General features: G+C 40.6%; 2 protein-coding genes across 3 annotated transcripts in view; one reads left to right on the top strand and one right to left on the bottom strand.

Moving 5' to 3' along the window:
• ALDOC (aldolase, fructose-bisphosphate C) overlaps nt 1–17,688 on the bottom strand; it is a 1,020,901-nt gene that overhangs the window by 710,369 nt on the left and 292,844 nt on the right. The gene's annotated exons all lie outside the window — the stretch shown is intronic.
• Nucleotides 3,896–17,688, top strand: part of TAOK1 (TAO kinase 1) — a 166,398-nt gene continuing 152,605 nt past the window's right edge. Inside the window, exon 1 of one of the 2 annotated variants that reach the window (XM_082707056.1) lies at nt 3,896–4,668. The gene's annotated coding sequence lies outside the window, so the exon portion shown is untranslated. The remainder of the gene's footprint in view (nt 4,669–17,688) is intronic. The other variant, XM_082707057.1, reaches the window with a different exon arrangement.

Genomic DNA, 17,688 nt, shown 5'->3' with positions numbered 1-17,688 from the left:
ATTGAGGTCAAAACAAGGTTGGTACCCATTCTTTGCCCCATCCCACAGCTAGTGTGCCTTCTTCTTCTTTTTTTAATGTCCATTTTAAAAAATGTTTATTTCAAGTAATTCTACACCCAACATGGGACTTGAAGAGGACCCCAAGACCAAGAGTGGTGTGCTCTACCAGCTGAGCCAGCCAGGTATCCCTCACACCACAGCTTTCTGACCCCAATTTGTAGGCTCAAGGAAAACCTAAATGAGATCTGAGAAAGCCTTTTGTGGAGGTGACATGTGAGCTACATCTTGAAGGATAGAGAAGGCCTTTCAGGCAGAGGAGTGCAGTACCACACCCTGAAGATAGGATGTTAGCAGTTAGCAGAAGAGTAAATAATAGTTCAGGATGGTGGGAGTATCTGAAATAAAGTTAGAAAGGTATGCAAGGCTCTGTCTGGATTTTATTTGGAGGGTTTTGGGGACCCATGGAAGAGTTTTTCTGGTTTTGTTTTTGTTTTGCCATGGAAGAGTTTTAAGCAGAGAAATGACACATTCAGCCTTTAGAAATTGCTTTTTAGGAAGATTAAAACCATTCATCTCAGTATAGAGAATGGGGCACCCTGGGGTGTGAGGAGAGTAGTTGGAAGGCAATTGCAGTACCCCAGATTAGAAACAGTATGAACCACCATAGCAGAAAGGGGTGCATCAGAGAAATCATCAGGAGTTAAATCTCAGAAGGTCCAAAATCTGCAATTGTTCTAAGCATTATTTTCCTAACATCGATGAGTATAATTTTCTTATTTAAATACAATTTCAGAAATTAATTAACTGGTATGTTTTGTGGTATCAACCAATGATAACTCTACTGTTGAACAAATTTGATAGGATAAGCCCACCTGTATGTACATATGGGTGTGTTGTGTGTGTGAAATTTGAAGAATTTGAGGAGGGAGGTCTCTTAGTACCAAATCATAGGTAGATATCTGGAATAATCATCTTTTAAAAAGAAAGCTGGAGTCTCTTAAGATATGCTATGTGCTGGGGAATCTGAGAGGAGTGGAGCTACAGTTTATGGTAGAGGTGGTGTTAAGAGGGAAAATGAGGTAGTAGCAGACACAAAATATTATCAAAGGAAACACTACCCATACAAGAGCAAACCTTTAGATTTACCTACCAGTTTATAAGAAATGTGGGCAATGAAGCAAATGTGAAATGACATTGTGAGGATGTAACTGGCAAGTCCAGAATGTGAAAAATTCTGCGAAATCTATAATTTGATTTCTTAGACAAATAAACTGCATACAAAAAGGAAAGAAAGAGGGGCTCCTGGGTGGCTCAGTCAGCTGAGCGTCTGACTCTTGGTTTTGGCTCAGGTTGTGATTTCAGGGCTGTGGATCCAGCCCCATGTCAGGCTCTGTGCTCCGTGTGGAATCTGTTTCAGACTCTCTCTCCCTTGCACTCTCTCTCTCAAATGAATGAATAAAATCTTAAAAAAAAAAAAAAAAAGGAAGAAGAAGGAAGGGGGAAATTGTTGTACATGAAAAGTGATTTAAGAGACATATCTATTAATCAAATGCAAAGTGTAGAACTTCAGATCTTGGTTCAGACAAATGGACTATAAAATGACATTTTGGAAATGTTAGGCAAAACTGAATATGGATTGGGTATACATATTAGGAAATTATTGTAAAGGTGTGATAATGGTATTGTGGTTATGTTATAACCAAAGTATTTCAGCTAAAACGTTATGATGGCCTATTAGAGATTTACTTAAAAATACACTTGGGTGGAGGCAGGCAGTACCTGGCTGGCTCAGTCGGCTAAGATTCTGACTCTTGATTTTGGCTGGGGTCCCCATATCAGGGTCGTGGGATTGAGTGCTGCATGGAGCTCCACTCTCAGTGAGGTGTCTGCTCCAGATTCTCTCCCTTGTGCCCTGTCCCCACACCCCTGTGGTCACTCTCACTTCTTTCTTTCACAAACAATTAAATCTTAAAAAAAAAGTACACAGGGGTGGGGAAGGTTGTGGGAGAATAAGTGAAACAAGAATGATAAAATGTGGGCGCCTGGGTGGCTCAGTGTGTTAAACCACTGCCTTCGGCTCAGGTCATGATCTCAGGGTCCTGGGATCGAGTCCCACATCGGGCTCTCTGCTCAGCAGGGAGCCTGCTTCCCTTCCTCTCTCTCTGCCTGCTTCTCTGCCTACTTGTGATCTCTCTCTGTCAAATAAATAAATAAAATCTTTAAAAAAAAAAAAGAATGATAAAATGTTGATAATAGTTGAAGCTAGGTGATGGACACCTGGGTTTTTTTTTTTTTTATTATATCCCATTCCTTTTGTGTATGTTTGAAATTTTCCATAGAAGATTAAGAATAAATATTATAGGAAAGCCTGAATCTCTTTCCATTCCTAAATGTATGAAATAACTAGAAGAGAACATTTTTTTAAAGGTTTTTTAAAAGAATTTATTTGACAGACAGAGATCACAAGTAGACAGAGAGGCAGGCAGAGAGAGAAGAGGAACCAGGCTAACCGCCAAGCAGAGAGCCCAATGCGGGGCTCGATCCCAGGACCCTGAGCCAAAGGCAGAGGCTTTAACCCACTGAGCCACCCAGGCACCCCTAGAAGAGAACATTCTTGCTGTAACTTTCAGAAGAAAGGATCAGGATTGGAAAGGCATCATTTAAAGCATAGATGGAGGAAGAGAGGCTCCAAGGGCAAGGAGGTAGAAGGAAAAGTGGTTTTGAGTGGTGTTGAAAAGCCAAGGAGGAATATAGTTTCAAGAAGGAAGGAGTATAAACTATATCAAATATTGCAGATGTCAAGGAGGATTAAAATGACTCTACTAGGCACAGAAAGTAGAAGGTCGCTCTTGACCATTGTAAGATCAGTTTCAGCGGAGATGAGAAGACAAATTTTCTAAAAAGCTTGTCTTTGAAGGGGAGGAGAGATGAAGATGGTAATCCTTCTTTACCCTCCAAAGAAACTAGGGCATGTTTTTATGCTGAGGGGAAGTTGCCACTTGAGAGTAGTTGGCAATACAGGGGAAAAGAGGACTCACTGACAGAGTCCTCTTACTATGAGAAAGCATATTTGTAACAAGTAATATGTATAACCCACTGAAGTGGTTATCTTGTTTCACTGATCATAGCCAGTTTACTTCCCTCGTTTACTGTAACTTCCAATTGTTCTGGAGTACACTTTTACTCATAAGTCTCACACAGCAGATCTCTTTATCTCACTGCTTACCAGTTGAAGAAGCAAGACTTTTTTTTTTGGTAACTGTGCTTGAGGCACACCTTTTGGTTCCTGAATAAAACTGCTCTTTTTTTCCTCTAAACAAAAGTCTTCACCACAGAAATTTAGAAGCTCTCTTTCCTGCATTAGGACTCGTAGGACTCTTCAGTTTATTTGCAGCTCCTGTTTCCAAAACTTACCATCACTCAACCTACTAAAGACATACACTGAAACTTCTCAAGAATTTGTCTCTTTCCTACCATTACCAACATGAGGGGTGGTTTAATCTGTATTCTCCTCTAATTACCGTTCCAGAAGTTCTTATAAGCTTTTAGAATCTCAAAAACTCAACTACGTACTGATGACACTGACCAATTTCCCTCTGAATTCCACGGAGTAGTTGAACCAAGGTAAGAACTGAATATCCTACATGCCAGGGCAAGCTTCTCATTCGCAGGATTATGGGGTGGGGGGCGCGGATATTTTGGAAGTGAGGACAGAGGAGAGCTGATAAACTCTTCTTTCGCAGATTTCAGGGAGAACTGAAAGCACCTGATGCCAGCATGGCAGAAGAGTTAGACCGCCGAGCGCGGCCAAGCTAGACTAAGGCTGGGACTCAGGCGGGGTACCGGGAGACTCCGCCCAGTACAAGCACTCGCGCGCTCCCGTGAGAGCGCGCACGCGTACGCAGTACTGTCTCGCGCAGGGTCGGGCCTGTCAGGCGGGAAATCTCGCGAGATCGGAGACTGGGATGACTGTCGGGAGGAGGGGAGTGGTGTTGGGGAAGGGGGGGGGAAACCTGGGCAGCGGCCGGGCTCTGTGGCTTCAGGGCTCGGAGAGAGAGAGAGAGGGAGGGTGGCAAAGATAGTGAGTCGGTGCCGCCGCCTGTCTGAGGAGAGAGGAGGGGTCCCGCTTGCCTGCGCCCTTCGAGGGCCGAGAGCGCGAGGCGCCCGCGAACCTCTGAGGCCTCCCGGCCCCTGGGGACCCCGCCCCGCCGCCGGCCGGCCGGCCCGCGGCCTCTCTTCCCTTTGTGAGCGCCCCCTTCCCAGGGGTGGTGGTGGTGGCGGAGAACTGTGCGTGGGCCCGCCCGCCGAGGGGCCGTGGCGGGGGACGAGAGGGCCTCGGCTGTGTGAGGACGGAAGGCGGCCGAGGCCCCGGCCGGTTCCCCCGAGGCGGCGGCAGCGGCTCCCAGCACTTCCCCGCGCCATCTTAGCTGAGCCCAAGCTCTGAGGGCGCCTCCTCGACCCCGGTCGTCCCCTCGCCCCCTCCCCCCCCCGCCCCTTGTCGCAGAGCTTGGGCTGGGCGGCTTGCTGGGGCTCGGGGGCGGGGGGGCGGCGGTCGGTCGCCAGGCCCCCTCCTCCTTCTCCTCACTCCTCGCCCTCCAGCGTAGCGGCTACCCGAGCGCCGCAGGGGGCTGCGCCTGCCTACTCCGCCCCAGACGTGTCGGCGAAAGGGTAAGGGCACCTCTGCTTTGGGAAAGGGAGACATGGAGGGGGCGGGGAAATTCGGCCCACTCTGGCCTCTCGGTGAAGGGAGGTGGGGGTGGGGTAGGGAGGGAGACAAGGAGGGTCTGTGATTCTGTGGGTGGGGTGAAGAAGCTGGTGAGCTGGGCGCCCTCCCGTTTTGAGGGGCAAGAGCAATTACATTCCTCTTTCCTGAGGGTCACCGGAAGGGGTGGTGGAAGGGGATGTTTCGAGGAAGGTGTGGCTCTCTTGGGGAGACTGGGTTGCTGTGCACCCCGATTTAAAGGCGCGAGGTCCCTTTCCCTTCTGATCCTTCTGCTCCTCCCTCTCCTTTGTAGTGTCAGTATTCTTGGGAAGGGTAGCCTGCTGAGTGGCTTCCACCCCGGCTCAGGAAATCTATACTCGTATAGGGGTGATGGAAGCGTTTCTCTCCCCCTACCCTTCCCCCCTTCCCCATCCTTTAGTCTGCTGCAATGCTGCAGAAGTCCAAGGCAGTTTCTTCATACACAGGCCCTTGTATACACTGAAGGGAGGGGGAGCTGGAGAGGGAAGTAATGGCGCTTCCCTTGGAAAGGTTACCCTTTTCCCTTTGGTTTTAAATCGATAACAGTACGGGTTTATAGTCTTCCCCTGAGATCTGTCCCTGGAAGTGTATCTATTCCTGTTGTTATTGTTGGGAGATACGGCCTCTCGAGAGGGACCCTGCCATGTTTGAACAGTTCTGATGTCTCTTCCCCTTCTCGCTCTCTTTTAAACACTAGATTGACATTTTTTTTGGTGAGGATGTTGGGTTTTCACTAGGATTCAAATAAAATAATTTTGTACTCTTTCTTGTCCCTTTCATTTTCCTTTCTGTGACTTTAGTAGTTCTTGAAGAATTATGAAAGATTAATGCATACAGACAGGCCGTCTAATGGACATTTCTCCCTGAGCTGTGAATTTTTAGGGTTCATACCATTTTGTATAACATTAGAATTGGAATTTTCTAAAATGATTAGGATACAAACCTTCCTATAGGAATGCTTTTTTTCCCCTAAGGAAATGAGAGAACAGACACTAATTTGCCTAATTATGCTGTGATAGGATCTGTGTTATGTAGTCAATAAATCACTTTTTCACTTCTTTTGCTTCGTGTCAAATTGTTTAAAACAAATCATCTTATCTGTTTTACAGTAGTACTTGTTGGTTTTGTCCTTAGTAGAGTAGAAGTAAATAAAAATAAAAATTTTAACATTCTAGAAGCGTGTTGCCAAGTGCTTTTTGTGATCAGAGTAATCTTGAAGTTTGTTCAAACTTCTTTAAGTATTTAGATTTACTGATGAAGTGGGTTCAAAATGTTTCATATATGAATGTTCGAAGATTAATTTATTTTTTGCAAAGCAACAAAGACTAATATATGTACAGATATGGACTGTTTTGATATTTTACTCACAAGTTGTATTTGGTGTTTAAGCTTTGCTTAGTGGGTGACTTATTTTAAAATATTTCTGAATGTCATGTATACTTAATGTTCATCAGAGCTTTTTTCGTGTGTTTGTTGCATTTTGAAACCTGTTTCAAGACCGGGATTTAAAGATGTTAGTATTAGTAGTGTTAGGCATTAATTTAATTTCTGTCCTCTAATTCCATGATTTTGATATTTCACTAATGGTATGTTAAGTCAATTTATTTTTCCTCGGAAAGTAGAATTCTTCTTGCTTTCTTTATTCCCTTTTTATTTTTATCTGAATTCATTTTGACTTAAACAGCACTTCTCATTTGAATCTTTATTTTCTGGCACAAAGCTGCATGTTGTGGTGTGTAGAGTTTCCCTTTACATGGGAAATTCTGCCATAAAGTCTAATTCTTTATGTTATGGTTTGTTGTTGATAATTCATATATACTAGTATGTATAAACCCAAGCATACTGCTCAGCAGAGAGTGACTGTTTTTGTCTTGGAAAGATGCATGCAGAGATTTGTCAATAAAGGCTACAGAGCTTAAGGGATGTAAAGAGAATATAAGTAAACTACTTGCCGTATTTCAAAATGCATGCTAGAACTAAGAGATACTCTTTTTTTTTTTTTTTAAAGATTTTATTTATTTATTTGACAGGCAGAGATCACATGTAGGCAGAGAGGCAGGCAGAGAGAGAGAGAGGAGGAAGCAGGCTCTCCGCTGAGCAGAGAGCCTGATGTGGGGCTCCATCCCAGGACCCTGAAATCATGACCTGAGCTGAAGGTAGAGGCTTTAACCCACTGAGCCACTCAGGTGCCCCTAGAACTAAGAGATACTCTTAAGGACAACTAAGAAGAAACCCTGTTTTCCATAGCTTGTAGGAATGCTAAAAGTGGTAAAATATGTTCTTTATCAGTTAGATAAATTCATTATTAGGGAAGAACTGCCTGAGGGTTATTTCAGCTGATCTTGATGCCACTCTTAGGATACTGAGAGCTGTTAAGTCTGGGTTTGATTGATTTCAGTTTAGTTTGGTACTTATGTTTCTAAATAGTTCACTACAAAATGGCAGTGTACATCACTTCCTGTTCTTTCACAACTGACTCTTTCTCTGGATTCCCTTTTAATGACTTAACTTTTGGCATTCTGATATCTGATGTGTTAATTTGGTTATAATTCCCATGTTTTATAAATGGAAGAATTCCTAAGAATCAACTGGGTTTAATAGCCTAAGATGATCTTGACAGTAACTAAACTTCCTTGCAAAACTGAAGGATAGTTTCTCAAACATATTTGAACTATGAGAGGTTTTAAAGAAATGTAACAGTGTACAGGACCAAAAATATGAGTGAACTGAATGGAAGATAATTACTGTATTTTCTATAATACAGATTTGGGAAGAACTGTGGATATGGCAATTAATTGATTATGTTTTAATATTAAGTGGGCTTTCTGTATATCAAGGCACATGCATATTTGGTCCCATGTTATGATGCAATTCCATTAATAGAAAAGAAGCTGACCAGAAAGACGAGGTGCTCTTTAAAAGTTTTAATTAATTAATCAATTACTTTAAAAGTGGGCTCCACACAGAGCCCAACATGGGGCTTGAACTAATGACCCTGAGATAAAGACCTGAGCCTGAGATCAAGAGTCTGACAGCCAACTGAGGCACCCCAAGACTGGATGCTGTTATCTAAACATAAAGAGTATACTTTATTTTAGTAATTTGCTGGCACTTAGTGGATATAAATACTTAGTAAATCCAGAAATTATCTAGGGGCCAGCTGTTGGCATTGAAAGTAGATTTTAGATTAGTCTGTTATTCACATTACCTGGAGATAAATTCTGTTTTTTGTTTGACTGATCTGTGTATTAAAATGAGTTAATTTTTTCTTTGTATCCCTTTTGGTTATCAATAATGTCTGTTATAATAATTGCATTCATACTAATCTAGCCTATTAAAGGAGTTTTTTGGCATGTATTAGCTGTTGTTCAGGTCAGGATCATATATGAATGAGTCTTTTCTGAAAAGTTTTATTTCTGTAGTCGAATCTTAAATAAAATTGAAATCGTTCTGTTAAAGGGAGGGCCAGCATTATGTTTGTCTGCCTTTAGGTTTCTACATTTGTTCGTGGCTAGATTATTTTTTTATATTCTTTAAGATTTCAAATTCTAAGATGTAAGTGAAAAAGATATAAACCTGTATTATTTCATTCCATTACATTCCATTTTTAGATTAAAGTATTTTAATATTTACTCAGTGATATTTAAACACAGCTACCCTTTTTTTTTGAGTTTTATTTTTTATGTAAGCTATAGGCTGAAAGAGGGATTTGAACTCATGACCCCAAGATCAAGAGTTGCATACTCTACCGACTAAGCCAGCCAGGTGCCTCTAAACATAACTACTTTTTTTTTTTTTTTTAAAGACTTGATTTATTTATTTGACAGAGTGGACATAAGCAGATGGAGTGGCAGAGGGAGAGAAGGGAAGCAGGTTCCCCACTAAGCAGGAAACCCTTACTCCGGGCTCCGAGTATGGTCTCAGGCTCCCCTCCCAGGGCCCTGAGACCATAACCTGAGCCAAGGCAGACGTTTTTAACCAACAGAGCCACCCAGGTGCCCCAAATATAACTACCTTTAATTGGCCTCTAACTTACCTTTAAAGTTGAGAAGGGGCTGATTTTTCCTTTAAATAAACTTATTCAGTATCATAGTGTTATGCAGATTTAGAAGTAGATGAATTAATTCCATTTAAAAAGATATGCACAATTTAGTTTCTTTTTTCTTTTCTTTTTTTTTTTTTTAAGATTTTATTTATTTATTTGACAGAGATCACAAGTAGGCAGAGAGAGGAAGGGGAGCAGGCTTCCTGCTGAGCAGAGAGGACCATCCCCCCCCCACCCCCGGGTGCAGGGCTCGGGTGCAGGGCTCGATCCCAAGACCCTGGGATCATGACCTGAGCTGAAGACAGAGGTTTTAACCCACAGAGCCACCCAGGTGCCCTCCCCCCTTTTTTAAAAAAAGATTTTATTTATTTATTTGACTGGCAGAGAGGCAGGCAGAGAGAGAGGAGGAAGCAGCCTCCCTGCTGAGCAGGGAGCCTGACACGGGGCTCCATCCCAGCACCCTGGGATCATGACCTGAGCTGAAAGCAGAGGCTTTAACCCACTGAGCCACTCAGGCGCCCCCACAATTTAGTTTCTGAGAGAAGCACTGACAAATAATGGAATGAAACAAAATATTCTGATTTGCAGCCACTAATAATAATAGAACTGGCACTTAATATTATTATCTTAATTTCACCATTTATTAGTTGTGTAACTTTATGTAACTTTTTAAAGACTTTCCTCACCTCTAAAATGAAGATAATACTTTATAAGATTTTTAGGTGTAAATGGGATGACTCTTAAGTACTTAACATATTGCCTGATACATAGTAAGCTGTCAGTAAGTTGTTGCCTATCACATTAGCACTAGCTACTTAGTAAATGTTTACAAATGGAGTCTAATATTTAAGACTGAAGTACATTCCATAATTTTGATTTGGATTAATACATTTGGAGCTCAAAATATATTTTTGAAAGAAATGATTAGAATTTCTGATCAAGAGTAGCTTACAAACTTTGTACCTATTGCGGACTATATAGTCTGCAATAGATTTTCTTTTTTCCTTGTGGATAAAGCCTGTCCTAAAGAACAAAATTTTCTTTACCTTTGGTTCTTGATTTTTATATTTAAGAGTCAGTTGATGTCACTCTTCTTCCTGGAACTTTTTTCACCTTCCTTGCTTTGAAGGTATCCAAAGTACTCCTGCTCTCCTAGACTTGTTTTTATAGATATCCTTTGTGTGTCCTTACCATGAAGTGCTTTGTATTCCACAATGCGTTAATTAACAAAATTTAAGGGATGATCATATGCCAGTAAGACATAATCCCTGCCCTGGAGGAATTCTGTCTTTTCATTTTTTCTACCTCTTGAATATTTTCTTGAAGTAGGTACTTAGGAAAGTAAGAACTCCAATGGTTGTCAGTTCCTCTGACCCAGTGCTTTTCAAACTTTAGGTTGTGACTTATTAATGGCTTGTGAATTCAGTTTAGTGGGTCACAAAAACAATTTTTTTTTTTAATGAAAAATAGTGGGGTGCCTGGGTGGCTTAGTTGTTGGGCATCTGCCTTCTGCTCGGGTCGTGGTCCTTGGATCCTGGGATCAAGCCCTTCATTTGGCTCCCTGCTCCTCCTGAAGCCTGCTTGTAAGTTCCCTCTCTCACTGTGTCTTTCTCCATCAAATAAATAAATAAAATCTTTTAAAAAATGAAAAGTAGTATGAAATAACAATGTGATATATATGGGTTAGCATTCTAAAGAGAAACTTTTGTTGTTGTTGTTGTTGTATTTTTGTGTGTTCTGGATACACAGTTAAATTTTCTTGAAATTTCTTTTTCAACTCCTCCTTTTTACTTTTTGTTTATTTATTTATTTATTATAGTAATCTCTACATCCATTGTGGGGCCCGAACTCACAGTCCCAAGTCATGCTTTACTGCTGAGCCAGCTGGGCACTGCAGCATCCTTTTTTCTTCAAATGTCTCTGAAGTATGATATTCTTGTTTCTTTGTTTGTTTGTTTTCTTCCAGTAAGTCTACTTTTAGTCCCTCCGATTCTGTTCTCTAGTCTGTTTGGTAGTTATGTTATACATATTTACCTTTTTTAGGCCTCAGCCCTTGTTAGAGAACTGAGGACTCTGTCTTAAAGATCCTGGGTAGAGGGATGCCTGGGTGGCTCAGTCAGTTAAACATCTGTCGTCTGCACAGGTCATGATCCAGGGTCCTGGGATCAAGTCCTGTATAGGGCTCCTTGCTCAGTGGGGAGCTGCTGCAGCCTGTGCTTGTGCTTGATCTCTTGCTCTCTGACACATTAAAAAAAAAAAAAAAAAGGATCCTGGTTAGGGTGCCAGCAATTTTTGCTGTGATGGTAACTTGGGTTTTTTATATTGGTTTTTATATTGGGGAACCTGTGTTATCATATACCTGGAGTTGTATATCCTCTGTCTATGAGTACAGTTTCTTAGGAGTCTCAGAATTTATTTTTTTGGGCACCTGGGTGGCTCAGTTGGTTAAGTGTTGGGCTTTTGATTTCAGCTGAGGTCATGATCTCAGCGTCCTGGGTTGGACCCCGATTTTGGGCTTCATGCTCAGTGGGGAATCTTCTTCTCTCCCTTTGTGCCTCCCCCAGCTCATGCTCACTCATTTGCTCGCTCTTTCTAAAATCTTTAAAAAAAAAGAAAAAATTTTTTTAAAGATTTTATTTATTTGACAGACCGAGATCACAAGTAGGCAGAGAGGCAGGCAGAGAGAGGAGGAGGCAGGCTCTCCACGGAACAGAGAGCCCGATGTGGGGCTTGATCCCAGGACCCTGGGATGATGACCTGAGCTGAAGGCAGAGGCTTTAGCCCACTGAGCCACCCAGGCGCCCCCCCCAAAAATTATTTTTTAAAAAAGGAAAACTTTATTTGAGAAAATGTCTTTTATTTTTATTTGGGCTATATGTGGATTTTAAAAATATTGCAACATATTTTAATAGGATTTATAAGGTGGCTTTAAATATATTAAATAACTACATTAAGTATATTTTTAAAATTTGTGTGCTTCAGTACATGATATCTAACATATTCTTGTATTTTGGTTGATGTTTTGAGTCCAATTGTAGTGGTTAAGAGTTTCTAGTTCATATATATTTTTTAAGATTTTATTTATTTATTTATTTGACAGAGAGAGAGAGACAGCAAGAGAGGGAATACAATTTTGGGGGGGGGTGTGGGAGAGGCAGAAGCAGGCTTCCCCAGGAGCAGGGAGCTATGTGGGGCTTAATCCCAGGACCCTGGGACCATGACTTGAGATGAAGGCAGATGCTTTAATGACTGAGCCACTCAGGAGCCCCTTTAGTTTGTATTTTTGATTGATATCTTCAAATTTATTTCCACTGAGATTGAGATCAGAAAAAGTTGATGAATAGCATTTACTAAGCAGTTAGGTCAAGGTTTTTCACTTAAGAAATTTAGCGTCACTCAAAATTGAGAGAGCTTTCTCTTTGCTGAAAGCATCATGTTCTTGTAAAATTATTTATTTACCTGTAACTGTACTTGATAAGCTGAAACTTTACTCTTTATTGTAGTATAGGAACTCTGTATAGTGCATGTGATAGTATTTGATACACAGTGTTTGAATAATTTCATGCTGTGTATATGGTAGATGATGACTGTGATGTATGGACCATCACATTATAGGAGTATGGTATTTGTTTTGTTTTCTTTGGAATTCAAGGGGGTTCTGAGTCCCAGAGGATCAATATAACATGCTCATTTTCAGGTTCTTTACCTTTTGGGCGGGGGAAGGTCATAGGGAGCGGGAGAGAGAAAATCTTAAGCTGGCTGTGGCCAGATGCAGGGCTCAGTCTCACAACCGTGAGATGACCTGAGCTGAAATCAAGAGTTGAATGAATGCTTACTGAGCCACCCTGGTGTTGCTCAGATTCTTTACTTTGACATGTAGTTGTTGGTGCTAATTTTTCCATTATCTAGAAAAGCAGAAATAATTTGAAAATAGAGTAATGAAAAGATCCTTCCTTTTTTTTTCAGTTTAGGTACTAACAAATATTTTTGTGTATTATGTGTGAATGTTCAATTCTATAAAATAATGCTTTAAAACTTTAGAGTAAAGGGATTTTAGGAAGGAAAAGATGTGAGAATTTTCTGTTTAGGAAAGAAATGTCCTGTAATAAACTTGGTTATTAACAATGGAAAGTATACGGGGCGCCTGGGTGGCTCAGTGGGTTAAGCCGCTGCCTTTGGTTTAGGTCATGATCTCAGGGTCCTGGGATCGAGTCCCACATCGGGCTCTCTGCTCGGCAGGGAGCCTCCTTCCCTCTCACTCTCTCTGCCTGCCTCTCTGCCTACCTGCGATCTCTGTCAAATAAATAAATAAAATCTTTTTAAAAAGTCATGATCCTCAGGGTCCAGGGATTGAGCCCCGCGTCGGGCTCTCTGCTCGGCAGGGAGCCTGCTTCCTCCTCTCTCTCTCCCTGCTTGTGATCTTTCTCTGTCAAATGAATAAATAAAATCTTAAAAAAAAAAAAAAGGAAGGATAGAATCTGGATATGTTTTTGTTTACATGACATTTTGCTTGAACTAATTATACATAAACATACAAATGTATAGTAAACTGATTGGAGAGAACCACTGTGTTCAAGAATAGCATGGCTTGGAAGAAAATAAAAATACTGATATATGAATTTTGTTTTTGTAATAATGTATTAGGTAATTCCATAAGTTAGAAGAATAATTTTTTTTAGGATTTTGTTTATTTATTTGACAGAGATCACAAGTAGGCAGAGAGGCAGGCAGAGAAAGAGAGAGAAGGAGAAGCAGACTCCCTACTGAGCAGAGAGCCGGATGCAGGGCTCAGTCCCAGGACCCTGGGATCAGGACCTGAGCCGAAGGCAGAGGCTTTAACCCACTGAGCCAGCCAGGTGCCTCTAGAAGAATAACTTTTATAAAAGTTTATTACTTAGTGAAAGATGTTATTCCAAAATCCTAAACAATGGATTGTTACCAGATGAATTTTTTCTTTCTCTGGCTGAATACATATAAAGTAGATGATGTTTACTATTTTTTTTTTAAGATTTTATTTATTTATTTGACAGAAATTATAAGTACACTGAGAAGCAGGCAGAGAGAGAGAAGGAAGCAGGCTCCCTGCTGAGCAGAGAGCCCGACGCGGGACTCGATCCCAGGACCCTGAGATCATGACCTGAGCCGAAGGCAGCGGCTTAACCCACTGAGCCACCCAGGCGCCCCTGATGTTTACTATTTAATAAGTAATTAAATAAGGGTGGTGGGGGTTTCTTGGTTTATATTTTACTTTGATTTTGCATTTAGTAATTTTAGTATTGGAATTGAATTTGATTTTGTTCCTGTAAGGAGGACCAAATGTGATTTTTGAAAAAACATTTTTTTAAATCAACAGGAATGGACCTACTTTAAAAGTTGTATGTTTTGAGAACTTTAGATAGGAATCAAAAAACTTTTCTTTATCAGATTTGAAATGTAGATATTTTGTTTTATTTTTTTTAAGATTTTGGTTTTTTTTTTTTTTTTTTTGACAGAGATCACAAGTAGGCAGAGAGGCAGGCGGGGGCGGGGGGGGGAAGTAGGCTCACTGCTGAGCAGAGAGCCTGATGTGGGGCTCAATCCTAAGACCCTGGGATCATGACCTGAGCTAAAGACAGAGGCTTTAACCCACTGAGCCACTTAGGCTCCCTGAAATGTAGATATTTTAATAATGTGTAATTCTTTAAAAGTTTTGGATAATTCTGTTGGATAATTCCCCTCGATATTTTACTCTAAACAGCTAAATTTAACAGGTATCTAGTTAATTTAAACGTCTTGGAAGTACAGATTTTCATTTAGCCCTCCAAGTGATGGTGTGGAATATATTAGGGTATGAATGGTGAAAGATACACCTGAAATATGTTTTGTGATGGTCTTTGAGGTCATTAAGAATAAAATGATTCTGGGGCACCTGGGTGGCTCAGTGGGTTAAAGCCTCTGCCTTCGGCTCAGGTCGTGATCCCAGGGTCCTGGGATCGAGCCCCACATCGGGCTCTCTGCTCCGCAGGGAGCCTGCTTCCTCCTTTCTTTCTGCCTGCCTCTCTGCCTACCTATGATCGCTGTCTGTTAAATAAATAAAAAATCTTTAAAAAAAAATAAATAAAATGATTCTATTTTTGAGATATGAAATGTTCATTAAGTAACAAAAAAATATACTTTTGACAATTTGTTAAGGTACACTATTATTCTACTAAATTATATTGGATTAGAGTTAAGTGGAATGGTATCCCAAAATTTAGTATCCATTATTTTACTCTACCTTATTCGGGTGGCACTGTGATATGAAATTAAAACATTCTTTGAAAGTGTTCTTTTTTTTAATGCTCTTGAAGCATAGTCATTAATATGGAAATCAATTTCAGTTTAATACTTTTGATATATTCAGGTTATAACTTAAGTTTTATTGATGTATCTATGAAAACACCAAATCAAAATACTAATTGATGAAATTTGGATTTAAACTACCAGAATAGGGTGCCTGGCTGACTCAGTCTGTAGAGCATGCAACTCTTATTCTCAGGGTCATGAGTTCGAGCCCCCCACCTTGGGCGTTGATCCTACTATAAATAAATAAGTAAGTAAATATCTTTGGAAGAAAAAATAAAGACTACCAGTTTAACCAGTAAACTGTGTAGTTTTAGCTTTATCTTAATCAAAAGGAGATTCAGTAATAACACATGTATTTATTATAGATATTTGAGTCCTAAATTCTAGGCACTCTGCTGATCATAATGACATCTATTTATCATACATTTTGAGTGCTGTTTGCTAAGTACTGTGCCAGGATTCAAAAAAACAAGTAAGGCTTGATCTTTCGTTGTTTAGTTTAGTAGGGATACAGACTTGGAAATAAGTACATATGATAATGCAGTGCAAGATTTCTCAACCATGGCAGTATTGACATTTTAGGGAGGATAATTAATTGTTATGGGGATCTGTGCTGTGTATAGGATATTTTGGAGCATTTCTGGCCTTACCAATTAGACACCAGTAGCACTCTCTCTCTCTGCCCTGTGACAATCAAAACTGTCTACATTCATTGCCAAATGTCCCTGGCAATGAATTACGTCTCATTGAGACCCACTGGTGTAATGAATGCTAAGGTTATGGGAAGTAGAATGTACAAGAATTGTTGTAGCACAAGTGAAGGTAGAGTTAAGTGATATTTAGGTGGAATGATCCCCAAGGGAATGAGATTTTATGTAGGTCTTGAAGAAAAGTAAAGTGGAAAGGATATTAAATACCTGAGAGCATGAAAGATCATTATCTAAGAGGGTGATTACTAATGGTTTGTGACTATAGGTTATTTATGTGGTTTGGGATGGATATTTGGTAAAATGAAGGTGAAAAGTTACTTTGGGGTCATCTTATTTACTTCTTTTTAACTAATTGAGACATAATTAGTATAGCATATTAAGTATAAGCTTGTTGAATTTTTGTAGATGTATACAGTCATGTAACCACCATGCAGAACACTGCAGAATACCACAGAACATTACTAGCACTTCTTATACTTTTTCTTCTTTCTTTCTTTCCTTTTTTTTTTTTTTTTAAGATTTTATTTATTTATTTGACAGAGAGGCACACAGTGAGAGAGAGAACACAAGTAGGGGGAGTGGGGGAGGGAGAAGCAGGCCTCCTGCTAAGCAAGGGAGCCTAATGTGGGTCTCGATCCTGGGATCATGACCTGAAGGTAGACACTGAACGACTGAGCCACCCAGGTGCTCCCTTAACAGTTATTTCCTGAAGGGTCATTTTTGCTGTGCTCGTAACTGATATGAAAATAATATAAAAGCAAATGTGATAGGATTATGTTTTAAAAAGATTACTCTGGGGGCACCTGGGTGGCTCAGTGGTTTAAGCTTCTGCCTTTGGCTCAGGTCATGATCTCAGAGTCCTGGGATCAAGCCCCACAGGGCTCTCTGCTAGTGGGGAGCCTGCTTCCCCCCCCACCTCTGCCTGCCTCTCTGCCTCCTTGTGATCTCTGTCAGATAAATTTTAAAAATCTTAAAAAAAAAAGATTACTCTGGAGATACAGAGAATAAATGGTAAGAGGTTGTATATATAGATGTAGAGAGACTGGTTAGAAGGTCTAAGGGGGAGAGCTGATATGATGATTTGAGAGAGATTAAAACAAATTGATGGGGTTGGGGTATACTAGAGGTAGGGGAAAAGATAAGTTGAGGATGACTTGGTTTGTAAGCAAATAAGCAAAATATAATAATTTTGGCTTTGGTTGTATTTGTCAGGAGAGACCAGGTAGTGTTATGGTAACAGTTCAAAAATGTTAGTGGCTTTTAAGAGGACATTTTTTTGCTTGACACGCTGTAGGTATATGGTGGGTTGTGGGGGATTCTGCTTGTTCTTGCTCTGCAGGATCTCAGATTGATGGAGGCTCGCTCTCAACACATGATTCCGTGATCTTCATGGTAATAGAAAGGAGACTGTTGCTAATAACTTACTGGTTCTTAAAGTGTCTAGAAGAGGGTCCTGTCATTTTGGCTTATTAAATTCATTGGCCAAAGCAAGTCTTACGGTCTTCATAGATTTCACAGAAGGGTTGAGGAAGTGCAGTCTTACTGTGTGTTCTGAAGAGAACTGAAATGTTTCAGCCATAGTGAGTATTTGTTGAATTATATATGTTATATATGTTAAATTATAGCTTATTTAGTCTTTTAAAAAGTGAATTATGTTAGGGTGCCTGGGTGGCTCAGTTCTTAAGTGTCTGCCTTAGGCTCTTCCTGGGATCAAGCCCTGCGTCAGGCTCTCTGCTCAGCGGGAAGCCTGCTTCTCTCTCCCCCACTCTGTCTGCTTGTGTGCCTTCTCTCGCTGTGTCTCTCTCTGTCAAATAAATAAGTAAAATCTTTAAAAAAAAAAAAAAAGTTGCATGCTATACAGACTGAGC

This window comes from Mustela nivalis, assembly GCF_964662115.1.
Source record: "Mustela nivalis genome assembly, chromosome: 17".
NCBI classification, from domain to species: Eukaryota; Metazoa; Chordata; class Mammalia; order Carnivora; family Mustelidae; genus Mustela; species Mustela nivalis.
This window is presented reverse-complemented; position numbering and strand designations above follow the sequence as displayed.